This window comes from Protopterus annectens, chromosome 3.part1 (genome assembly GCF_019279795.1).
Source record: "Protopterus annectens isolate FY-2018-M chromosome 3.part1, PAN1.0, whole genome shotgun sequence".
Lineage (NCBI taxonomy): Eukaryota > Metazoa > Chordata > Ceratodontiformes > Protopteridae > Protopterus > Protopterus annectens.
Window position 1 is genome coordinate 1,047,962,873 of NC_056732.1, and position 22,988 is coordinate 1,047,985,860.

Genomic DNA, 22,988 nt, shown 5'->3' on the forward strand with positions numbered 1-22,988 from the left:
ATATTGAAGATTTACCCACAGCTGGTGTGGTTTAATCATGAGCTCAGTGGGTAAGGGAGAACCACTCTTCATGGTCCTGAAAGAGGGACCTTTGTTTCCACTGATGTATCACCTACAGCCGCTATAGACTGAGGGTTAGCCATTCCTCTGCAGCTGCTGGGAGTCATCTCAGTGGGTAAGGGAGAACCGCTCTTCATGGTCCTGGAAGAGGGCACTGGGAAGGCTTCTCGGTTTAGTCAAAATGTTGTGCCCATCCCATGAGAAGCTGACATTTATAACATTATTCGCCTGATTTTTTTCTGTCAAAAAAAAACAGAAATCTAAATACGTATCTACTCTTCCTCAAATATCCTTTGACAGGAGTAGTTTACAGGGTCTGGCTCAGGGTATTATTCAGGCTTTTAATCATTCTTATTTATTGCACTCTAGTAAAAGAAAGAAGGATGTTCATCATATTGATTACTGCTGAAGTAGCCTTAACTGTAGGGGTATATCCTACCAAGGACATAACAGTTAACCTGCTTACAAAGCTTTAGGGCACCTTCCATGTGCCTAAACTGTCAGGCAGCTCAAGCTGAGCTGACTAAAAGACAAGTTTAAGCTTTACTGCTGCCAAAGAATACACTCCTCTGAGGATTTTGAGGGTTGACAGTTGGCTTGTACTCTTCCTTTGCTTGGCAGATAATTTCCATTTGGGGGAAACAAACTTCCATTTTCTTATTTGTCTCGCTATTCTATCAGTTTCTTTTACAGGAAAGTTATTTTAAAGCTAGGAGTGTTGTATTTTAATGGACTGTTGCAAGATTGTAGTGTTTTTTTAATGGAGTGCTCATTTTTCCTGTCAGTTTAAAAGTGGTATAAAGTAACTGAAAATGCTTTTATGTGTAAAGATTATGTTTATTTTACTTTTCAGGGCTGGTATAGCATTTTAAAATGCTTTTTACTATGTTTTTCTCTCAAAAAGTAACTTTTGTACACTTTTGTATTTACTGGCATGTGCTGCTTGTCTTCCATGAGAAAGATGCACCATTTTTGGATTGACCATGGAACAGACTACCAGTCCCAAAGTCTGTCTTTTTTCCGGCCACAAAAAAAAAAAAAAATTAAGCAAACAGCCTTTGCCACCACAGCAGGGTAGCAGTTTTTGTCAGCTTTAGGTGGGTATCTCTGCTAAGCCATTTATTGTACCACACACCACTTTTACCCCAATCCTTCTGGCATAGCACCTACAGCCGCTATAGATGGGGTTAGCCACATCATCTCTTGCTGTTGGGACCACCTCAAATGGCAAGAGAGAGCCACTCTTGTTGGCCCTTGGGGAGGGAACAGAAAAGGTTTCCCTGCTGTATCAGAATGCTGTATTCATCCCTGGGGAAGCTGCTGCTGCTGTGTTTGATAATACTGTTGATCCCATTTTTCCTTTTAAAAATAATAAGAAAACCAAGCATGTATCTACTCCTCTACAAATTTCTTTGGATAAGAGTAGTTTATTGTGTTTGGCTCAGGGTTTAAATCAGGCTATTGATCCTTCTTTTAAAGTAGTGTCTCTTGAAGAGATATACATCTTTTCCTGAAGAGATTCAATATTCTGAGTCTAAACAGGAAGATGCAAGGACAAATACATTTTTCCCTCAGATGCCTGTTTTTCCCTGTGAGAATGTAAACACTGAGAAATGGCCCTCCCTGGATATGAACACGCTCTACATTTCATGGAATAAGTTAATACAGCCTCAGACACACCCCCTTGCTTATCTGTGCTTAGTTAAGCTTATCTGGAGGCCATGGAGCTCTAATGTGCTTACACCATGCATGACACACACCATTTTCATGTCTGCTGCTCCTACTGCTTACATGATCATGTTATAGCACCTACATAGTTAGGTGCAGTTTGGCACTTTTTTATGATTCAGTAAATTTCCCCTCATTTGCATACCCCACTGTCTTAGTCTCTAGTTACTTCAGTACACCAGAGCCTTTCCCCTTAGCAACCACTGTTCCCTGGTATTGTTTTGATTCTGCATGCTATAGACTATAATGGCAAAATGCAGATTTCCCTTAAAATTGTGTTTTGACATTTTTTTCAGCACAATCTCATTTGCTCGCTGCTGCCCTATGCTTAAATGGCCAAGATCTGACAAAAAAAAAAAGTTTTATTTTTAGAAAAATGAAACAATTTTCCATGCCAATGACCATATATTTGGCTTTTGGCATGCCTAAATATTGTAATACATGCTTTTATTTGAGCTGTCATACCTCCATTTTAATTTTTGCAGAAGTGTATTTGGGTAGTAGCCAAATACATTTCTGCAACTAATACTGTTCTTGTACGGATGCCTGCCTGCTTGCTGAATTGCTAATTCACCTCATTTGCATGGTTTTCACCAGCAAATGAGGTAATTAGCATTATGCAGTGGTGTCCATGCAGGAATAGTGTAGGCATGCTCATGCACGTCAGAACAGTAGTTTACTAGATGGCTCAGCAGCCATATTCCATGCAGGAACAGCTACACTGTTCCTGCATGGAGATTTCACTTTATTGAATCCCAGGGTCAGTGTGAAAATGTAACTATGCATTAGCAGGCAATCCTATGCAAATGAGGAGAATGATAGTGAATCCCAGTTTTCCCCAGGATGCTAGTCAGGTCCCAACAGTGTAAGAGTAGGAATAGCTTGGTGCAAGCCTAGGAGTTAGCTGACATCATGGGGGTGTGTGTCAGGCATAGTGTAAGTGGATTTGAGCCCTGTGGCTCAGGTTTGCTCCTAGCTAAGCACAGCTAATCAAGGGGGTGTGTCTGACTCTGCCCAGCACTCTTTACATTGCCTAAGTGGGTGTGCATGCCACGCACCAGGTTTTAAAGGTTTTAAAAAAAGTTAAGCCAGGAAATAGCAGCTCTGTGCACATTTCAACACTGTGTTTGCGTGGCGCACCCCTGGGCTTAAACAGGAAGGCAATGGAAAGGGAAGACAGCAGTAGGAAGGTAATATAGGAGAACTAGCATAGCTGGCAGGTGAAATGTATCAGAATCAACCAGTTATACAGGCAGCAGACCAGCCCAGGACAAAACTATAAACTATGCAAACTCCTTCCCCTCTGGTTTTTCCCACACTGTATACCACTCGTGTAAACAAACGGGGTACATTTTAACAATCAAAACAACAAAATGATAGGGGCTGCAATAGTTATCATACAACAACTTGTGGAAGAGGCTGAGGGTGGTGAGGATGTGAATGCTGTCGACCAACCCACAGTGAGGATATGGAGAAGAGTGTACAGACCCAGGGTAACCTACCAGGAGCTACATGAGCTGGAGATAGTGGAGCACTATAGGGTGGACAGGACCTCCTACAGCAAACTATTGATCTGTGCCGGCCATGCCCAACACACACAACTAACAGAGGGGAACCCATCCCAGTGGATATCAAGGTATGTGTAGGCCTAAGAATACTAGCCACAGGTACCTTCCAAAGGTCAACTGGGGATATGATGGGGAACTCACAGGCATCAGCATCCAGGGTACTCCACCAGTTCCTGGATGCCATGTTAGCACATGTCAGTGAGCACGTATATTTCCCCAAAGTCTGTGAGGAGTTTGCCAGCAATATGCAACTGTTCCACCAAATAATAGAATACCCTGAGGTAGTGCATACTATAGACTGCAGCAACATATGCATCAAAGCACCACCCAGTGAGCGGGGTAGGGTTTACATCAACCACAAAGGCTTCCCCTCCATCAACTGCCAGGTCGTGTGCAATACCTAAGGCGTAATAATGAATGTGTATGCTGGCTGCCCTGGAAGCTATCACAATTCCCACATCTGGCATCTGATACAGCTGTGCCAGAGATTTGCCAATGCGGACATCCCTCACGGTCACCTAGTGGGGGATGCTGGATATGCACTGGAGCCATGGCTGATGACACCCATCAGAAATGCACACACACACGAACAAGAACTCCATAATGAGGTGCACGCACATACCAGAATTATAGTAGACCGTGTGTTTGGGATGCTCATGTCACAGTTCCCATGCCTGGACACATCCAGTGGAGCCTTGCAGTACTCACCAGCTACATGTACCCAAATTGTCATTGTATGTGCCACGCTACACAATATGATCCTGCGGAAACAGCTGCAGCAGGAACAGCAATGGGCAGGGCCACACAGCCCCCCACCATTGCTAAGGCCTGCAAAGGCACAGAGTGACTCGGAGGAAGAACAATCTGAGCCTGCCCCAGTAGGCAGAAGGAGGTGTGACCAGTATGCCCTGGCCTTGTCAAAGAGGCAATGCATAACACATACACTGACACAGGAGGGACCCAGGGAATAACACCTCTCTTTGATTCTTGCATACAGTAAAAGGGATGCCAGACATGACACTACCTGTGCTCAACCATGTGTAGGGAGTGTACTATGTGCATCTGATATAGGCAGCCCTGCAGCACCACCCCCCTCAATACTGGAACACCCACAAGGTAAATGACTCACACATGCCAGTCAGGGGGGTTCACATACCCAACAACAATCACAGCCAGCAGGACAGGTATAGACAAACACAAACAAAGGCTGTGCTATGGGCTCATGAATGATGCCTATGGGTAACCTCACCCCCAGGCCAACACAGACAGACCACAGCAGGTCAGGCAGTGGAACACTATTTCTGAAGGGTAGGAAGTCAGAAACTAATATGGATGTAACTCACAGCTAAGATCTGTAGTACACTGATATGCCTCTAGTCAGCATGGTAGCTTAGAATACAGAATGAAATGGAGTACCTGACATACCAGTACAGTCATAGCAAATAAGTACAAGTGTCAGGTGTGCCCCCATCCTATGTAGTAATGTAATAACAGTCAGGTGTGCCCCCCAATCCTGTGTAGACATGTAGAAATAGTCAGGTGTGCCCTCCCATCCTACGTAGAAATACAGTAACAGTCAGGTGTGCCCCTCCCCCAATCCTGTGTAGAAATGTAGAAATAGTCAGGTGTGCCTCCCCATCCTACGTAGAAATGTATAACAATCAGGTGTGCCCCCCCAATCCTGTGTAGAAATGTAGAAGTAGTCAGGTGTGCCCCCATCCTATGTAGAAATGTAGTAACAGTCAGGTGTGCCCCCCAATCCTGTGTAGAAATGTAGAAACAGTCAGGTGTGCTCCCCCATCCTATGTAGAAATGTAGTAACAGTCAATGCCAAATGATCGACGGATACCCTGCAGAAACAGTATGCTACTTGTATGTGTACATCACAAAGGTCTGCACTGCAGTACAAACTACCTGAACTCAATCCACACATTCAGTGCAGACAGACATACTGGGCATGCTCGCACACTTAAACAAATGAAGGCCATATCTGCAAACACCAGTGGACCAGACATATCTGGCAGTTGCAGATGTTAGTGCAGACTCTCCTCAGTATGCACCACTCATTCTTTGCACACACACACACACACACACACACTGGATAAGGATACAGACATATATCTAAGGACAACACACTATAATAAGCCAAAGGTAGACTTACATAGATGTGTGGAAGAGGGTATCTGTGACAAGGAGTCATCCAGGCCTGTCCCACCCAGCACACAGCCAAAGGGCCACAACCACATGATGTTCAGATGTCACTCACTGTAGATATTAGCCACCGGTATCTGTCAGCATTACAGACTATGTGGTGCAAGTGCTAGCTGTGCAACATGACTGTACAAGAAAGTAGTCATCTAACAGCTGTATACACGTACCTGTGAAATATGACCCTGTGTGTGCCCGCATGTGGTATGTCAACCTCTAGATGAATGGGTTAAGGCCCATGAACACACACTGCCCTCCCCATAGCCCTACTATGACAAGCCTGCTGAGGTCATCCACTGTGAAATACACCTTTAGGAGAGTTGTAGCCCAGTCACCTCTGTGGTGTGTCCTATAAGTGTGTACTGCTGTAGTGTGATAAACTAGTTAGATAGGAGTTCCAATCCCAGACATGGCTAATGTGTGAGTGTGTGTGTCTGTCTGTGGCTGTGTAGAGAGCAATGCTTTTTAGGGTAGTCACACACCCTACAATTCAAATGCTCTACTTTGGTAAGGTTGCTGATGTTATCTACCTAGAAATACACCTCAGGGAAGGGTGTAGCCCAGTAATCTCCATAGCACATTCCATAACTGTTTACAGCTGTAGTGTGATGAAATAGTTAGGTAGGAGTTCTAATCCAAGACTTGGCAATTGTGTGTGCATAGAGAGCAATGCATTTTAGGCTAGTCATATTCAGTACAATTCAAATGCCCTACTTTGGCAATCCTGCTGATGTCATTCACTGTGAAATACACCTTTGGGGAAAGAGCACTCCAGCAATCCCCGTGGAGCATCCTATAACAGCATCTTGCTGTAGTGTGATATATAACTCTGTTAGGGGTTCTATTCCCACACATGGCAGTTGTGGACATTTTGTGTGTGTTTCTATGTCTGTGTAGGAAACAATGCATTTTAGGCTGGTCACACTCAGTACAATTCAAATGCCCTACTTTGGCAATCCCGCTGATGTCATTCACTGTGAAATACATCTTTGGGGAAGGGGCACTCCAGCAATCCCCATGGTGCATCCTATAACCACATCATGCTGTACTGTGATATAGAACTCTGGTAGGTGTTCTATTCCGACACATGGCAGTGGTAGATGTTTTGTGTTTCTATGTCTGTGTAGGGAGCAATACATTTTAGGCTAGTCACACTCAGTACAATTCAAATGCCCTACTTTAGAGAGCAATGCATTTTAGGCTAGTCATATTCAGTACAATTCAAATGCCCTACTTTGGCAATCCTGCTGATGTCATTCATTATGAAATACACCTTTGTGGGAGGGGCACTCCAGCAATCCCGGTGGTGCTTCCTATAGCATCATGCTGTAGTGTGATATAGAACTATGTTAGGGGCTCTATTCCCACACATGGCAGTTGTGGATATTTTGTGTGTGTTTCTATGTCAGTGTAGGGAGCAATGCATTTTAGGCTAGTCACACTCAGTACAATTCAAATGCCCTACTTTGGCAATCCTTCTGATGTCATTCACTGTGAAATACACCTTTGGGGAAGGAGTATTCCAGTTATCTCTGTGGTGCATCCTGTAACGGCGTAGTGCTGTCGTGTAATATACTAGTTAGGTAGGAGTTCTAATCCCAGACATGACAGGTGTGTGTCTGTGTTTGTCATTTGTATCCTGTGTGGAGGTGGTTGTGCGTGTGTAACAACTGGACTCAATGTTGAGTGAGTTTTACAAACTTCTTATATGGTGGGCCAAGTATATATCACAATGTCCACCATAAAGGGATAACAGATATGAAATAGCCGAGAGGCTGGGGTGCAAATCCATACCCCTAAATGTGACATCAATGCCAGATGAACAACATTAGCAACCCTTGTATTACCCAGGGAACACTCTCAACCCATGTCTCATATAGACACGCGCACACACACACACACACACACACACACACACACACACACACACACACACACACACACACACTTGACTAGGCAACAACCGCTATGTTGGTAGTACCCTGAATATTGCACACTGATAGTAACCATGGTGTGACTGCAGTGTGCTACAGAGGGCATGGCACCCTGTCCATCAATCCAATAGGCATGTACATGTTGACAGTGCACCTCCCCATGTTCCCCACTGGACACCTGCAACACCTGTGGTGCCATCAAATGTGACCCACAAAGGACATACCATGCCTGAAACACAAACCCTGTATGGACAGATGCCACTGACACCAGGGAATACCAGTATCATGCTAACAATGTAGGTGCAAGGTCAACCTGCTGTCCATTAACAGTTCCCGCCACATGAGGCCAGGACTGGCACATCTGATGATAACACTCTGTGTACACAACATGGGCCAGACACCCCAGGTACAGTTCCACATGTCACTGTATATGCAAGTGGGAGGTTTGCACAGCCCAGAGACTGTCCATTTCATGGACTAAGGAGCACATACATGGCAAGCAATGTACAGCATTGGCCACACGCAATAGTCACCCAGGTGACTGGATGGTGAATACAATACCCACCTGTGTGGGCATTTCTAGACACTACACCCCTGAGTCACGTTGCAGACCATTGTCATGTGGCCTGATGCCAAGGTATACCCATCACCTAGCCTTGTATAGCCATCTGGCACCGTCGACCACAACACACCTGTAAAGCAGTGCACCCATGCATGTCAGTACTGGCACCTGTGTCTGTGTGTGTGGTGTATGATGCGTATGACCACATTCACAATCAGTACAACCCCCATTGGCATACTGAAGCATGCTGTCTGATGTCAGACACCTCCACATACCCTTTGCACGTATAACCTCCGTATGACCCCTGTGGTGCATGTGATATCTGCACAGTACTGTGTTGTGGCAATCTCACTAGTGATGAGTTGTATTCCTGGCCCTGCTAAGTGTGTCAATGTGTGTGAGTCCCTGTGAGAGTGAGGTTGTGTTGACGCTGACACCTGTTCATGCGGACAGGCTCGTGTACTACACCTACCACATAGCTACTATATCCCTGTTGCAGATGTCACTCACCATCACATATACATTCTGAGGGCTCCCCAGCATGTATCCGATGTGGCACATCCACTAACTGCATGGACATGTGATAGCACTACATAGTCGTCAGGGGTTTGCTACCCTGTACTGGTAGGTGTGTGACACAAACATGTTAAAGTTTTGCTCTCCCACTCCTTCCTGGCTTTTCTGTGCCTCTGTCTGCCTCTCTCACTCCCTCTCTGGTGGATGTGGAAACTTACACCTGCATTGCTTAGGCAGCAGCATGTGTATTTTAAGTGATGCTCAGGATCAGCTGACAATTTCTGCATGAATTGCAGCCCTCCTCCAGCATATCAGATGGATTGGGGATTTTCCTCTAACAACATACACTGTAGAAAGAGGCCAACACACAGAGGGGAGATGTGCCTGACCTGACTACAGACTGTAAGTGCTGCCATACTGCATTTGGAGTAATGTTGGTTTAACAGGGTGTGTGTGTGGATATGGCTGCCCTACATGTTTTCATACCTGCCATGTCAGTGCTATGTTTATGAGGGAACACCCATCTGTAGGGTCATCTGCAGACTGGCCAGTGTGTGGTGCCTTTTGTTTCAGGTGTTACCCACAGAGCACCTATCTGTGAACTGCAGAAGGAAGTGTGAGGATTACAGTCTGTAGATGGTGACAGCCGTGAATGTTACTGACTTCATATCCCTCATAGGACATATGTTGCAACAAACCCAGTTACAGCAGTAAATGTATGAGGTTATCACAGCAACATGTCAATATTGGCCCTGTGTATGTGCCTCCAGCCACAACCCTGTCAACCATTGTACATATGTCATGCAGTGAGGGGTGCATATGTGCCATACTCCATTAGTGACATCATATCTGATAACAAGCCCGTGAGATATCAGACTGCTACACATGTTATGTATAGTAGGGATTATATTTGATGACATAACCTGGACATTCTGTGGTTGTGTTTACAGTACTGAGGTTTGTACTTATGGTGATTGTCGGCAGTGTGTGTATTGTTAATATGTACCTTGGCCTGTGTACAGACTGTGGTAGATGTCATTGTTCTTGGTCCTGTTCTGTCTGATGTTACATGCTGCTCCACTGTTTGTTATCCTATCGGCTGACATGTTTGTAGGGCCATACACGCACATGTCCCATACCACAGACAGGCATCGGAGCACACTGTGTAGCAGCCCAGTATATGTAGGGTTAGTGTGTGAGTGGCACATATGAGGTTGGTGTTGAACAGATAGTCCATATACTATAATAATACGCTAGCATACCATATCTGGCTGTGGCTGTGTTCACATTGGTTGTGGTTATGCACTTTCACACAGGTGTATGTTACTCTGTGCTGTGGCATGCCTGTAGAGCCTGCTATATATGCAGGTAAATATGCATTCCCCCATAGGAAATGAAGGCCAGTGTTGAGCCGGTCTGCCTGTAGCCTGCACAGTGCTTTGTTACATGCCTAGCAGCTTAGTGTACTTACCCAGTGAGATGTAATGTCCAGATACTTGCCAGATGTACTGCCGCCGGGCCACCATAACAGTCATGTATGTCGGACAGAGCAGTGGGATGCTGTACAGATGTATGTCAATATCTAATGGGTAGTATATGGCCATGGCACCTCTGTACCAGTGGTTAGTATGTGGCAGGACAGGCAGGGATGTGTGAATGCATAACCTATGGGGGCACATGTATACCAGTAGTTACATGTCATACCCATCTACATGGCTGTTAACATCCATATTGCCAGGATTGGTCCACATGTCCTGCACTAAGGGGTTATGTGTATACCTCTGGACTGTCCAGAGTGTGTCAGACTGTCCACATATATTGGCCATTATCCTTGCTGTAGTCCACAGGAGCATTATGTGCTAGCAGTGGTACTGTACTATGATGTTCTTCAGATGTCTGCCAGTAGCCAATGGCACACATGTTAAAAGCAGATGTGACCTTCCACACACACCATGTCTGTAAAGACACTCCCTATTACAGTAGCAATAGTCTACAAGTATACCTGATATGCATACCTGACATCCCCTTGCACTACAAAGTTGGGACTATAGGGTCTGAGGTAGGGCTACACTCCATGTTCAGGACATATGATGAGGATATATGTACATATGATTATCCAGATATCTATATAGACATACACATATGCATATTGACATACATAGATGGATATGTATATATAAATAGCTAAACAAATAAACACACTGATATATACATATACTGAGAAATATATGTCTACACATATACAGCTAGAGATACATATGCACATATACGTATGGATATCTACATATATATTGACAATAGTAGGTATATTAAAATAGATATGTATGCACATATAGTTATTGATAGCTACATATATACCAACATAACTAGGCATGTCTGTACACACAGGATGTGCATACATATATAGCTATATATACATATATCTGTATATACATGTACATATAGCTATATATACATATAATCTATATATACATATATGCATATGGGAGCACTACAGAATCCTGAAAGCCCAAAGTCCTGAAGGCCACCAGTGGTGAGCTGCCTTAAGGTATATGGATGTACATTACCATACAATCCACCTTGGTTAAATGCAGGCCTACTGCCACCTGCCATACAGACTGTTCTGTTTGTCAATATGCTTGTGATGGTCAGTTGTGCCTTGTTATGTAGCATTTACATCCCATTGTGTCAACTGAGGTCTTTACCCCCCTAGGGATTGTCTACAGGGTGTAGATAGAGGCTGCTGAACTATACATTTGCATTACTTACTGTTGATTGTTTGGTATCCTGTGGCCCAGTCTGTCTTTACTATTGTACTACTTGTATGGCCTTGGCCTGGACAGCAACATTTGTTAACTTTTCCAGACTACTGTATTAGTATAACTGTTTCACAGTTGCATTACTCAGTTTAAATGGATGCCCATGTCTAAACAGCTATAAGACATGGCATATACAACTGTAATAGTACACAAATAAAATTTTCCCATATATGCAAACCTGTGTGTGGTGTTTTATCCTTTGATTTCTCTGTGGGTATATGTTGCAGACAATGATTGCCATTTGTATGGGTGGCTCATACAGTCTCCAGTTGGTAAGGTGGTACCTGTAGGAATAGTGGCTGTTCCATATTGTATTCACCTACTATACATATCTCTGCATGTGTATGTGTAGTTTTATATATATATATATATATATATATATATATATATATATATATATATATATATATATATATATATATATATATATATATATATATATATATATATATATATATATCTGTATCTGTAGATATGTGTCTGTGTATATGTATCTTAGGGATGCCCATGTTGTGTCAGGTCCTGATTATGGGATCTGCAACACTTGGTAGTGTATTGCAGGGCAGATGTGTTTGGCTGGGGGGGGGGGGCATACCTATTCATACAAGACGTATATTGTTTGGGGCCTCTCAACCCCATTAACAGTGCATGTGGACATATATGTTTTTGTTATTTACCTAATGTTATCTACAAATGTATGTCCGTATATACCTATATAGATATATATATCTGCTGGCATAAATATAACTATGTCCGTATATACCTACATAGATATATATATATATGGTTCCCATTCAGAAGCCTGAAACATCATAAGCCTGAAAATCAAAATCCTGAAACCAAAAGCCTGAAAATTCAGAATCCTGAAAACTCAAAATCCTGAAAGCCCAAAATCCTGAAAGCCCAAGATCCTGAAACTCAAAATCCTGAAAACACAAAATAGATATACTGATGTCATTGTGGCTTTGCTATTGTTAGCCCTGTGGTGTTAGGTCATGCGTTGGGGTCAGGTAAGTGTGCGGTTGGTTTTATGTTAGGGTTAGGGGTGGTTTAAGTGAGTTAGGGTTAGGGCGCAGGTTAGGCATGTATGCAATAGTGACAAATATTGGGGTTAGGGGCGGTTTAAGTGAGTTAGGGTTAGGGCGCAGGTCAGGTGAGTGTGCGATAGTGACGGACCTTAGGGTTAGGGTTAGGGTCAGGGTCAATTGGTAGATATTAGTGTCTTTATAGTGACATATTAGCATTATTTGTGTTTTCAGGATTTTGAGTTTCAGGATTTTGGGCTTTCAGGATTTTGAGTTTTCAGGATTCTGAATTTTCAGGCTTTTGGTTTCAGGATTTTGATTTTCAGGCTTATGATGTTTCAGGCTTCTGAATGGGAACCATATATATATATATATATATATATATATATATATATATATATATATATATATATATATCTGCTTACATATATATAACTTACTGTATATATTTAGACATAGATGTATGTATATATATATATACATATATATATTTCTATATATTTAGGATATGCTTTATCTATTTAGATATTAATATATATGCACACACACACATACATCTACATGTTGAAATAGATTTCCTGTACTGTTGAATGACTGGGCTGGATGATATGTTTGTGAAAACATCAGGGTTATTTATATCTGACATGGCGTAGTGGTAAACCACTTTGTCTATGGTGTGTAGAGTTCTGGGTTCAAGCCTTATAAAGGCTGTTTATTTTGTTGCTGGGCAGAAGAAGGGCCATTGAATACAGAGTGATTAAGGCACATTTGAGCAGTTGTAAGCAAGTTTGTGCAGAGGTAAACACTAGTAACTTCCGGTTACAGTTTCTTATACTCAGTTAGCATCTAAATTGCTTAACCAGTGTAGGCATTGCTTACCCCTGCACAAACAGGCTGAAACCCGCTTACTGCTGCATAAAAGTGCTTACTCCCACGCTAATTTCTTTAAAAGAAAAGAAAAAAGGGTTGATAGGAAAGTGGTTAAAAAGTGGCACAAAGAGGGTAAGACAGTAGGAAAAACAGCTAGGGATGTGTGGGAAGGGTCTGAGGAAGGTCCATAGCTGCCCATTTCTACTACAACAACTGCTGTGCATATACACTGAATTTGTAGGTAGTTTTGGACACTCAATCCCCTGAGAGAGGGGTGAGGACAACAATAATAAGTTGTGATGCCATTTAGACCAGATTACATATGTCCAGCAGACACGTGTGTGAAATGGACAGCTATGTATGGGGCGAGATTTATTTTTGGGAACAGATTGCCCTTTTTTTTCAGGTGAGAGTGGGATGTTGGGGTGGGGTAGTAGGTATATTTGGGGAGGTAGGTTGGGTAGATTAACAGACAAGACAAACAAGACACATACAGGGGTGGTATATGACACATATAGGGGGTAAACACCTTGATGGAGAGGGGTATTGGGAAATCAGAAGTCCATGAGCTCCCTAGTGGAAACAGTGGGACTGAGGTCCCCACTCATGGGCAGTCACCACTGCACCTTCACAGCCCTAATGGTGGCTGTGCTATGGGCTGAGTCACAGAGCCAGACTGACCCTCTAGTTGTGACACATGGCCCTCGAGCTGGCGTAGAAGATCACCAAGCTGCTGGTTGAACTGTCTATGCACCATGACCCTGACCTGGCGATGGGTGACAGGTTCCTGTCTGCACCCACTCCCGGGTGGGCAAGCCCCATTCCCTGAGGTGGTTCCACCCGAAGGTGGTGCAGGACCAATGGACAGGGAGGTCCCAGGTTGGGCCCCAGATATGCTGGTGCCCAGTGGCATGGCCAGCTGAAATGGGACAGGTGGGTCCGTTGGGACCAGCCTTCCCAAACGTGCTATAGTGTTTAGATTTCATCATCATATGTGGTTTAGTAATAGTCAACACATTCCAGGGTTAGGTATAACAGCATGCACAGATATTAACATTAACCCAGACACCAGATACGGAACAGCCGCATATCAAACAGAACACATGCACATATTGGACCACAGTGGTAATAAGAACAGCATGATGATACATTTATGGCAAAATGCCACCAATGTTGGAATATTTCATTATAGCACATGCATGGGAGCAATTAATATATTTATCGAACAATTGGACATTATCAGAACATAAGTGTTATTACATACCAGTTGGGGTGGGTATGTTTATTATTGTTGGAAATATGGTGGAGGGGAGAGAAAGATCTCAACTAACAACTAGTATATTTCTGTAGTGCACATTACTCTCCTAGTCAGTGCTGTTATCTGTACCTTACAAGTCTTACTACACTAACCTATAGTCTTAGTTTGGAAAGTTATATGGCTGTCAGCATTGTTATACATGAACTGGTTTTACCTGCAATATACACCTCTTACCTGGTATACATGTGGAGGGAATGTTTGTTAACACTAACTGTTTCTACACATACTCCCAGATTTCGGGTTGATGTTGTGCACATAGCTATCCACCTCTTTCTGCACAGACTCTGGCCATGTGTTGGCCACATGCAGGTGTGCTGGGACATATATAGAATATTTCTCTCTTCAACCTTTAGTGACCTGACACACACATATACATGCTTTCCTACAACGTTATATTATGTAGCACAGTGTGGGTGACAGTGATACATTATTATTCAGAGAAACTGCAACACTCACAATTCCCTACAGTACCAGAGTGAACAGTACCAGTAAAGGTTATTTTGGTCTTTATTTCTCAGCATAGTATTCATATCCAATGTACATGTGAGAACAATGTTTGTTAGCACTACCTGACTGTTACCACACAAATTTCCAAATTACACATTAATATTATGCACATACACCTCACTCTGTTACTGTACACACTCTGGTCACAGCTTGACAACATGAGGGTGTAGATAGAACATACTTATTTATTTTATTTTACATTTGTTGACCGGGCTAGTCTAGCTGGAGATATTTCCATTTTCAGTAGAGGCCCGGGGAGAAAAGCTCCACTTACTTAATAATAATAAATATATAAAAAAGCAAATAATAAGCAATGCCACATACATTAGGAAGGAATTAACGTAACATTTTAAAGTAAACCATTGGTATAAAAATGTGGAAGATAACATTTACAACATTTATTGGCAGAATAATAATGTAAAGGAAGAGAGAGAAGATAGGTTACAGGCTAGTAGTAGAGTATTAGTCAGGGTTGCAGCAAGGGCATAACCATTGAAGTTTTAGGTGATTTTTAAGATTAAGTTTGAAGAGGGGAAAAGAGGAAATAGAGGTAAGGTTGGGTGGCAGCATGTTCCATTGCTTACCTGTGGTGGTGGAGAACAAGGAGTCACCAGCTAAGTTGTTAGATTTGGGTATATAAGCTAGGAGTTTATTAGAGGAGCGTAGGGAATGAAGATTGTTATCGGGTGTGATAAGATTGTTTAGTGTAGGTGTGTTGTTAGGAAGGTAGAAGATTTTGTGAGCAGTTGTTAGTTGTGAGAATAGCAGCGCATTTTGCAGTTCAAGCCAGTCTAGCTGGTGTAGGTTAATGCAGTGATGGGTTCTATAGGGCTTACCAGTTACAAACCTTGCAATACTGTTGTAGGCTTTGGTAAGTTTGTTGAGATTGTTTTGCTTTAAATTGGTGTAAATGGGAGAAGCATAGAGGAGGGTAGAGAGTAAATGAGAGTGGGCCACGGTAGTTCTTGCTTTTGGGGTGAGGAAGGGTCTTATCCTATACAAGGAGCCTAATTTTCTGTTAACAGACTTAATGGTGTTGTTAATATGATTGTCAAAAGTGAGTTTATTGTCTATTGTAACTCCTAATAACTTGCAGGTCAGATCAGGTGATATAAGGGTTCCATTACTAGCTAGTATGGAGAACTGTATGGGAGGGGTCTTGTTGTTGGGAGTAATCAGAAGTAATTTGTTTTTTTTGGCATTCAAGAGTAAGCACCGGTTATTGAACCATGTTTCAACTATGGAGAAGACAGTTTGGCTTAGAGATTTCAGCTCAGGAAGAGACTTAGCACAACAGATGATAGTAGAATCATCAGCATACTGTATGCAGGTGGATTGAGGAATAGCTACATGAAGATCATTTATGAACAGAGAGAAGAGAAGGGGTCCTAGAATAGAGCCTTGAGGAACTCCTAGTAAGACAGGGAGATATGAAGACAAGTGATTTTGCCACAAAACAGCTTGTTTACGGTTGCTGAGGTAAGACTTGAACCAAAGGATAGAATTAGAATCCAGAGAGAGGGATTGTAGGGTATTTATAAGTAGGGAGTGATTGACCATATCAAAGGCTTTTGACAGGTCAATGAAGAGTGCAGATGAGAGGTAGTTATTGTTCCGATTGGTGTTAATAGTATTGGTGAAAGATAGAAGGGCAGTGGTAGTGCTGTGAAAGGGTCTAAAGCCATGTTGGCAGCTGGCCAGGATGTTATTTTTAGTAAGGTAGTCTATTAGCTGATGATGGATACATTTCTCCATGATCTTAGCTAGGGGTGAGCGTAGTGCTATGGGCCTATAGTTGGAGTACTCATTAGAGTTTCCTCCTTTATGTAAGGGAATGATGTGTGAGATTTTCCAAAGATTGGGGATAGTGCTTTCAGAGATGGTACGGTTAATGAGAATAGCTACAGGATGAGCAATTGCTCTGGATGCAAGTTGCAGGTATTCTGCTGGAAGGTTGTCATCAGAGGGTGTACAGGGTTTTAGCTTGTGAATTAGTTTCTGGATAAAGGATATTGAGATGGGTTTTATCTTGAAAGTAGGAAGATTGTCATGCTGGGAATTAGGTAGGTTAGTGTCTGTAGAAGTTAGCTGTGAGGCCAGGGTTTGAATGGTCTCTGTAAAATAGGTATTGAAGGCATTGGCAATTTCTAGATTGTTTTTGTTTTCTGACTCTAGGGGTGGAGGGGTACTAGAGTGGCCGGGCTGTAGAAGGTTATTAATGGCAGTCCAAAATTTTTGTGGATTCTTAGAGTGAGATTGTTGAAGTTTACTGTAATAGGCTTGTTTGTCAGAGAGAATGGCTTTTTTAGTAGTATTACGAAGTTGTCTAAAGTTTAGGTGTTCTGAGACATCTTTAGTTGCTCTCCATTTAGCCCATGATTTGTTTCTTATAAGTATTTTTGTTTTGTGTCTTTTGAGAGCCAGGGAGCAGATTTGAACTTTATCCTAATAGATCTTTTGGGTGCGTGGTATCTAGTATTGTTAAGAATTTGTGGTTAAAGTAGCTGACAGCTTCATCTAGTGGGAGGATTTTAGGGGACTCCAGTTGCAGGCATTTAGTTCCATTTGAAATAAGTCAGGATTAAAATGTTTCTTAGTTCTGGCAGTAATAAACTTGGGAGGTTTGTTTATGCCATTTTGTGCCTGATGATATATGTGGGCAAGTGGTCGCTGATATCATCTGGCAGGGTTCCTACTTGATAGTTTTCTCTTTGTTTATTGACTAGAATCCAGTCTAGGATGGTCTCTTTGTTGTTGGGTTTGTTGATTCTAGTAGTCGAGGTAATAGTTTGTTTAAAGTTATGTAGGTTGATATAAGAAGAGGGATTATTATTGTTGATACTATACCAGTCAGTGTTGAGGTCTCCTAGAATAATAGTTTCTTGTGGGTATGTTGAGGAAATCCAGGACAGGGTATCTTCTATATTAGTAATGTTGTGGCCAGGGGGTAGGTAGATGCAGAATATGTATATAGCTTTGTTGGAGTTGATTTGAAATTTAGAGATCAAGATTTCAGCTGAGTTATCTTGGGTTGGGTTATGGGGTATAGAGGATATAAGAAGATTGTTTTTAAAGAGTAAGGCCACTCCACCTCCTTTACGTTTTAATCTGTCATTTCTTAGTATGTTATATCCTGGTGGGGTAATTTCATTGTCAGAGGTCGTAGGTTTTAACCAAGTTTCTGTGAGGCAGAAAATATCAAATGAGTAAGTACTGAGAAGGGCATGGAGATTAGTTATTTTGTTATTTAAGCTTCGAATGTTAAGATGTCCAATTTTTAAGGAGTTAGGAAAATTAAGTAGGGTATCAGGGGAGTTGGGTGGAGAGTGTGTAGTAGATGGAAAGTTAGGTTTAGGTGGGCCAGGGTTAGGGTGGATGTCACCAGCTTGTAAGGAGGAATATTTGAGAGCAAGTATGTGGCTGTGATTAAGGATGGGTAGGATTTTTAATTTTTTTGCTACAGGGTGATTCAGTTTTATGGGAGTAAGTCTGTGATATTTAGCTTGTAGGTAGTTGGAGGTGGAGGTGATATTGATGTGGGCTTGGGCTAGTGGGTTGTTAAGGGTAAGCGTTTGTTTTTGTGAGTAGTTATGCAGGTAGAGGTTTTTTATTTCAAATAAGGTGATTAGGTAAGTGGTGGTAAGGAGTACTGCAAATGAAGTTAAGAGTATAGCCTTTTGTAGGGTGTGTCTGGAAATAGTTATCATGATTCAATGTGAGTAGAGTAGATTTGGAGCTAGTATATAAATAGGCAAGATATCAAAAGTAGAGAGACTTGGAGTGAGGTTATGTCAAAGTGCCTGAAGTGGAAAGGAGTATAGAGCAGGTGATGCTGTGGAGGGAAAGAGAGTATTTGAGAGCAGCTGTTGGGATTCTATGTGAACTGGTAAAGGTTAGTTTATGAGGTAGAGTATAGTAGAGATTGGAGAGTAGGAAGTGAAAAGCTGTGATAATATAGGTTAGTGGAAGTGGTAAAGAGTGAAGATGTAAGAGGAATGTAAGAGATAGGAAGTAATATTAGGTAGGGTAAGAACTAAGAATGTAGTGGAGTGAGTATGAGACCTACAGTGGAAATGTGAGGGTGGAGTAAGCTAATTGCTGGGTGGGTGTGTTAGGATAAGAGTAATTGGTGTCAAGTTGTAATTGGGTGTTAGATAAGAGGGGTGTGGTCATAGAAGTATAAAGGTAGGAACACTGGGGGTGGGTGGGAATTGGGGTAGGGTAGGGGAGGCGGAGTGAGCCAAGAGGGCGAACGGAGCAGGTAGAAACAGAGAAAGAAAAGAGCAGGAGTGAAAACAATCAGTCAAGATATAAGAGAGACTAAGTAGTATAGTTTGGAAGGGTGAGTTAGTGAAGTCTGTGGAGAGAGTAAAGGGATACTCTGAGTTACAATTCTGGAGGGCAGAACAAACTGCAAGGGGAAGTCTGTACCTAAAAGAATATAGTAGTATTACAGTCTGAAAGAGCTAACAGTTGGTTCAGAATTGGACAGGAGAAAACTAGAGCGTTGGATGTTGGGAAGCCGCTGGCAGACACGAGGCAGGGCCTTATCCTAGACCACATACAAACACCACACAAAAGTTTGCAAGATAGAGGTGTAAATACATACAGCAGTTTTTAGGCAGACTTTAAGTGTGCTTCAGAAGGTTTGTTAGGGTCCAAAAACGCTGTGATAACTTCAGAAGTTGGGAGTTTCACAGGGCAGGAACCACACCCGGTGAGCAAAGGCACACACACAGCAACAGAGGACAGGCTGATATCTAAGGATTAAAAAGGTAAAACTGTTAGGTGCTAGATTAAATATTAACTATGTAGGTTTAAATGTAGTTTTACAGTAGGAATATAACAGTTGGGAAAAAAAAAAGGAGCAAAGAGCGAAAAGAAGGGAGACAGCTTGAGTAGGCTTATCCAGGAAAGTGCAAGAGAGGAGAGTAGGAGTATAGAGGGAGACTAAGAGAGGTGGAAAGCGGAGTGGTAGTGGAGAAAGGAATAGAAAGAAAGAATATGTAGGATATAGCAGGAGGAGAGAAAATCAGATATGTAGGCTCAGATAACCCTAGGTAAACATTGTGATAAAGTGCAAGTAGGAAATCAATATAGCTGAGTAATTATGTTAAACAGTAAGGTAGCAAGCTACAATATATCCAAGAAGGCAGCAAGTAATTCAAGCAAATTACAATCTTATAGTGAGGGTTAAACCGCAGCATTAACAACTAATGTAGCTAGGTAATGGTTATAATTTAAAAACCACGCTCAAGGTTATCACAGTAAAAACCGGCTTCAATTCAGGTCACAGTGGCTAACATAATACAAGCCGCATTTACAGTTGTACATGAGGTAACAACCTGGTAAAAAATACAAAGTTATAAAACATAACAGGAGAATGTATCACTGGATCAAGAAAATGAAGTAGTAGTACAGGTAGTATAAGGCTGTCGCTACCTTGTAAAGCTCAGTTTACCACTTGAATGCAAAATCGGGAAAGACAGAAATTCATGTATCGCAATGGAAACAAAAAAGTAGCGACTGCAATTGTGACCATAATCCCAGTATTTTATCAAATGTAGTTCATAAGAATCACCAGAAAAAACTAGTGTTAAGGTAATGCACGCAAAACAAAGAGTAGCGACTGCACTTGTAACCACAAACGACTACAGTTGAAACCGCGATCACTAATATTGAGGTAATACACATCAAACAGAGAGTAGCGACTGTAGTTATATCCACATTCACAATTATATACCCTGATTAACACAGGAAATAACTAGGTAAAAGCGATAAATATATCAGGCAAAATATACAGTAGCGACTAGAGATTACACCAAGGTCACAATATTATCACTTGGCTTATTTCTCTCCTAACAGTTTCAGGGGTTGCTACAGTGACAGGTTTGTTCTCATAGATGTTTGACAATCACTTGTATTCCCTGTTTGCTGGCTAAACATCTGGGATCATCCCACAGACTTACCAGGGGGACAGGCAGCAGATATGGGCCCATATACTGGACATTCTGGCCTCATCTGTACAGTTGTGGGGTATGATTCTGTATGCAGCCTACTTCCACTTCCAGGATTCAGACCATGGCTGTGTCTGCTACAAGTTAAACACACTGTCCATCACAGTTGTGTCTGCTATATAGATATTGCTGTATATCTCCTATCTGCTTTCTGTCTCATTAATCCCCTGTGCTTTTGCATTCTGACCTTGTATTACAACACTCTTATACAAATTTCCTAGACAGTTATATGATGTAGGACAGTGTGGATGACAGTAAAGTGTAATACCTTATTATTCAGAGAAACTGCATCAGTCACACTGCCATACAATACCAGTGTAAACAGTACCAGTACTGGGTATCATTCTTTTATTTATGGGCACAGTGTTGGTATCTGACAGACCTGTGGGAGAAATGTTTATTAGCGCTACCTGAATGTTCCCACACACAGTACCAGATTCCACATTACTATTATGCACATACATCTCACTCTACTACTGTACACACTTTGACCACAGCTTAACAAGTTGGGGTGTAGATGGGACATACATGGCTTCTTAGTCTGATAAGGTATTGGGGAGTTGTTAGTGTGCCAGCTTTGTTCTCATAGATGTGTGTCAATCAGTTGTATTTCCTGTTTGCTGCCTATACATCTGGGATCATCCCACTGGTTCCCCAGGGGGACATGTTGATAGGCAACAGATATGGGCCATTTTACTGGACATTCTGGGCATATCTGTACAGTTGTGGGGTATGATTCTTTATGCAGAGTACTACCACTGGCAGGATTCCAACCATGGCTGTGTGTGCTAAAAACACAACAGTTCACATCTCAGTTGCATGTGCCATTCGGGTTTTGTTGTCTGCATTTCCCTGTTTACTGTCTATGTGTCTCTCAGTTGCACTGAATGACCTCTCGGGATTACACCTGTCATATACAGGCATTCCTACACATTCAATTTATGGTGCATTGTGTGGGTAACAGTGCTTAATAGAACAGTACTATTACATGATTGTGACTCTACATTACCATATGATACCAGAGTATACACATGCAGTCCAGTAGTTAGACCTTTATTGTCAAGCTATTACACTTTTATTGACACACAAATGATATGAGACTATTCCTGCCATATTCTCTAGTGTATGCATTATTTGCCTTGAACAATACAGGTTTTATACATGCAATTAAACTTACTACTACTTTTAGTTTTATTTCCTATGACATTAAATGCATGAGTATTACTGACCTGTCTCCCATCACAACCTCGCCAGGTGACTGATGTGGGCCTCCTGGTTTGTGGCCTGCTCCATTGCAGCTGTGGGGGACATAAGAGGAATATGTATCCATGCCTATCCATGATATACCTGAACTGGCAATTATTACACACATAGTAGGGTGATACTTACACACAACTGGAACATTCCCTGCCGCTCTAGCCTCTTGGATCCACTCCTCCAAGAGGTCCCCCTTACACCGCTTCAGGTTGGCATAGTGATACCTGAGCTACTCACCAGTTCTGGGTATGCCAATGGCACGGGTGAGGTCACGGGCGAGATGGTCCCAGGCCTCCATCTTATATTGGGAGCCCTGGTACTGGCCCTGCAGCAGTCTCTTATCATTGTCTTTGACAAGGAGTCCTTCCATGACTTTGGACTCCTGGATGCACCAGCGCTGCACCCATAAGCGCACACCTTCTCCCCTTACTGCCATTGTGCCTGCAAGGGGAAGCTACAACCAGTTATTAGATGTATTCCCGCCTCTTGGGTTTAAGTAGGGATGATTTCCCACACATTTCCATGATTGGCCAGTTTTGAAAAGGCTAGGCTAAGAGCAAACCTTCTTACCTAGGGTTGGCATTGTTTAAAGGGGTATA

At 42.3% G+C, this 22,988-nt stretch overlaps 1 protein-coding gene across 1 annotated transcript in view; it reads left to right on the forward strand.

Annotated features, from left to right (window-relative positions):
* The window catches only part of STPG2 (sperm tail PG-rich repeat containing 2), a 3,054,419-nt gene that overhangs the window by 1,046,749 nt on the left and 1,984,682 nt on the right, over positions 1 to 22,988 (forward strand). The gene's annotated exons all lie outside the window — the stretch shown is intronic.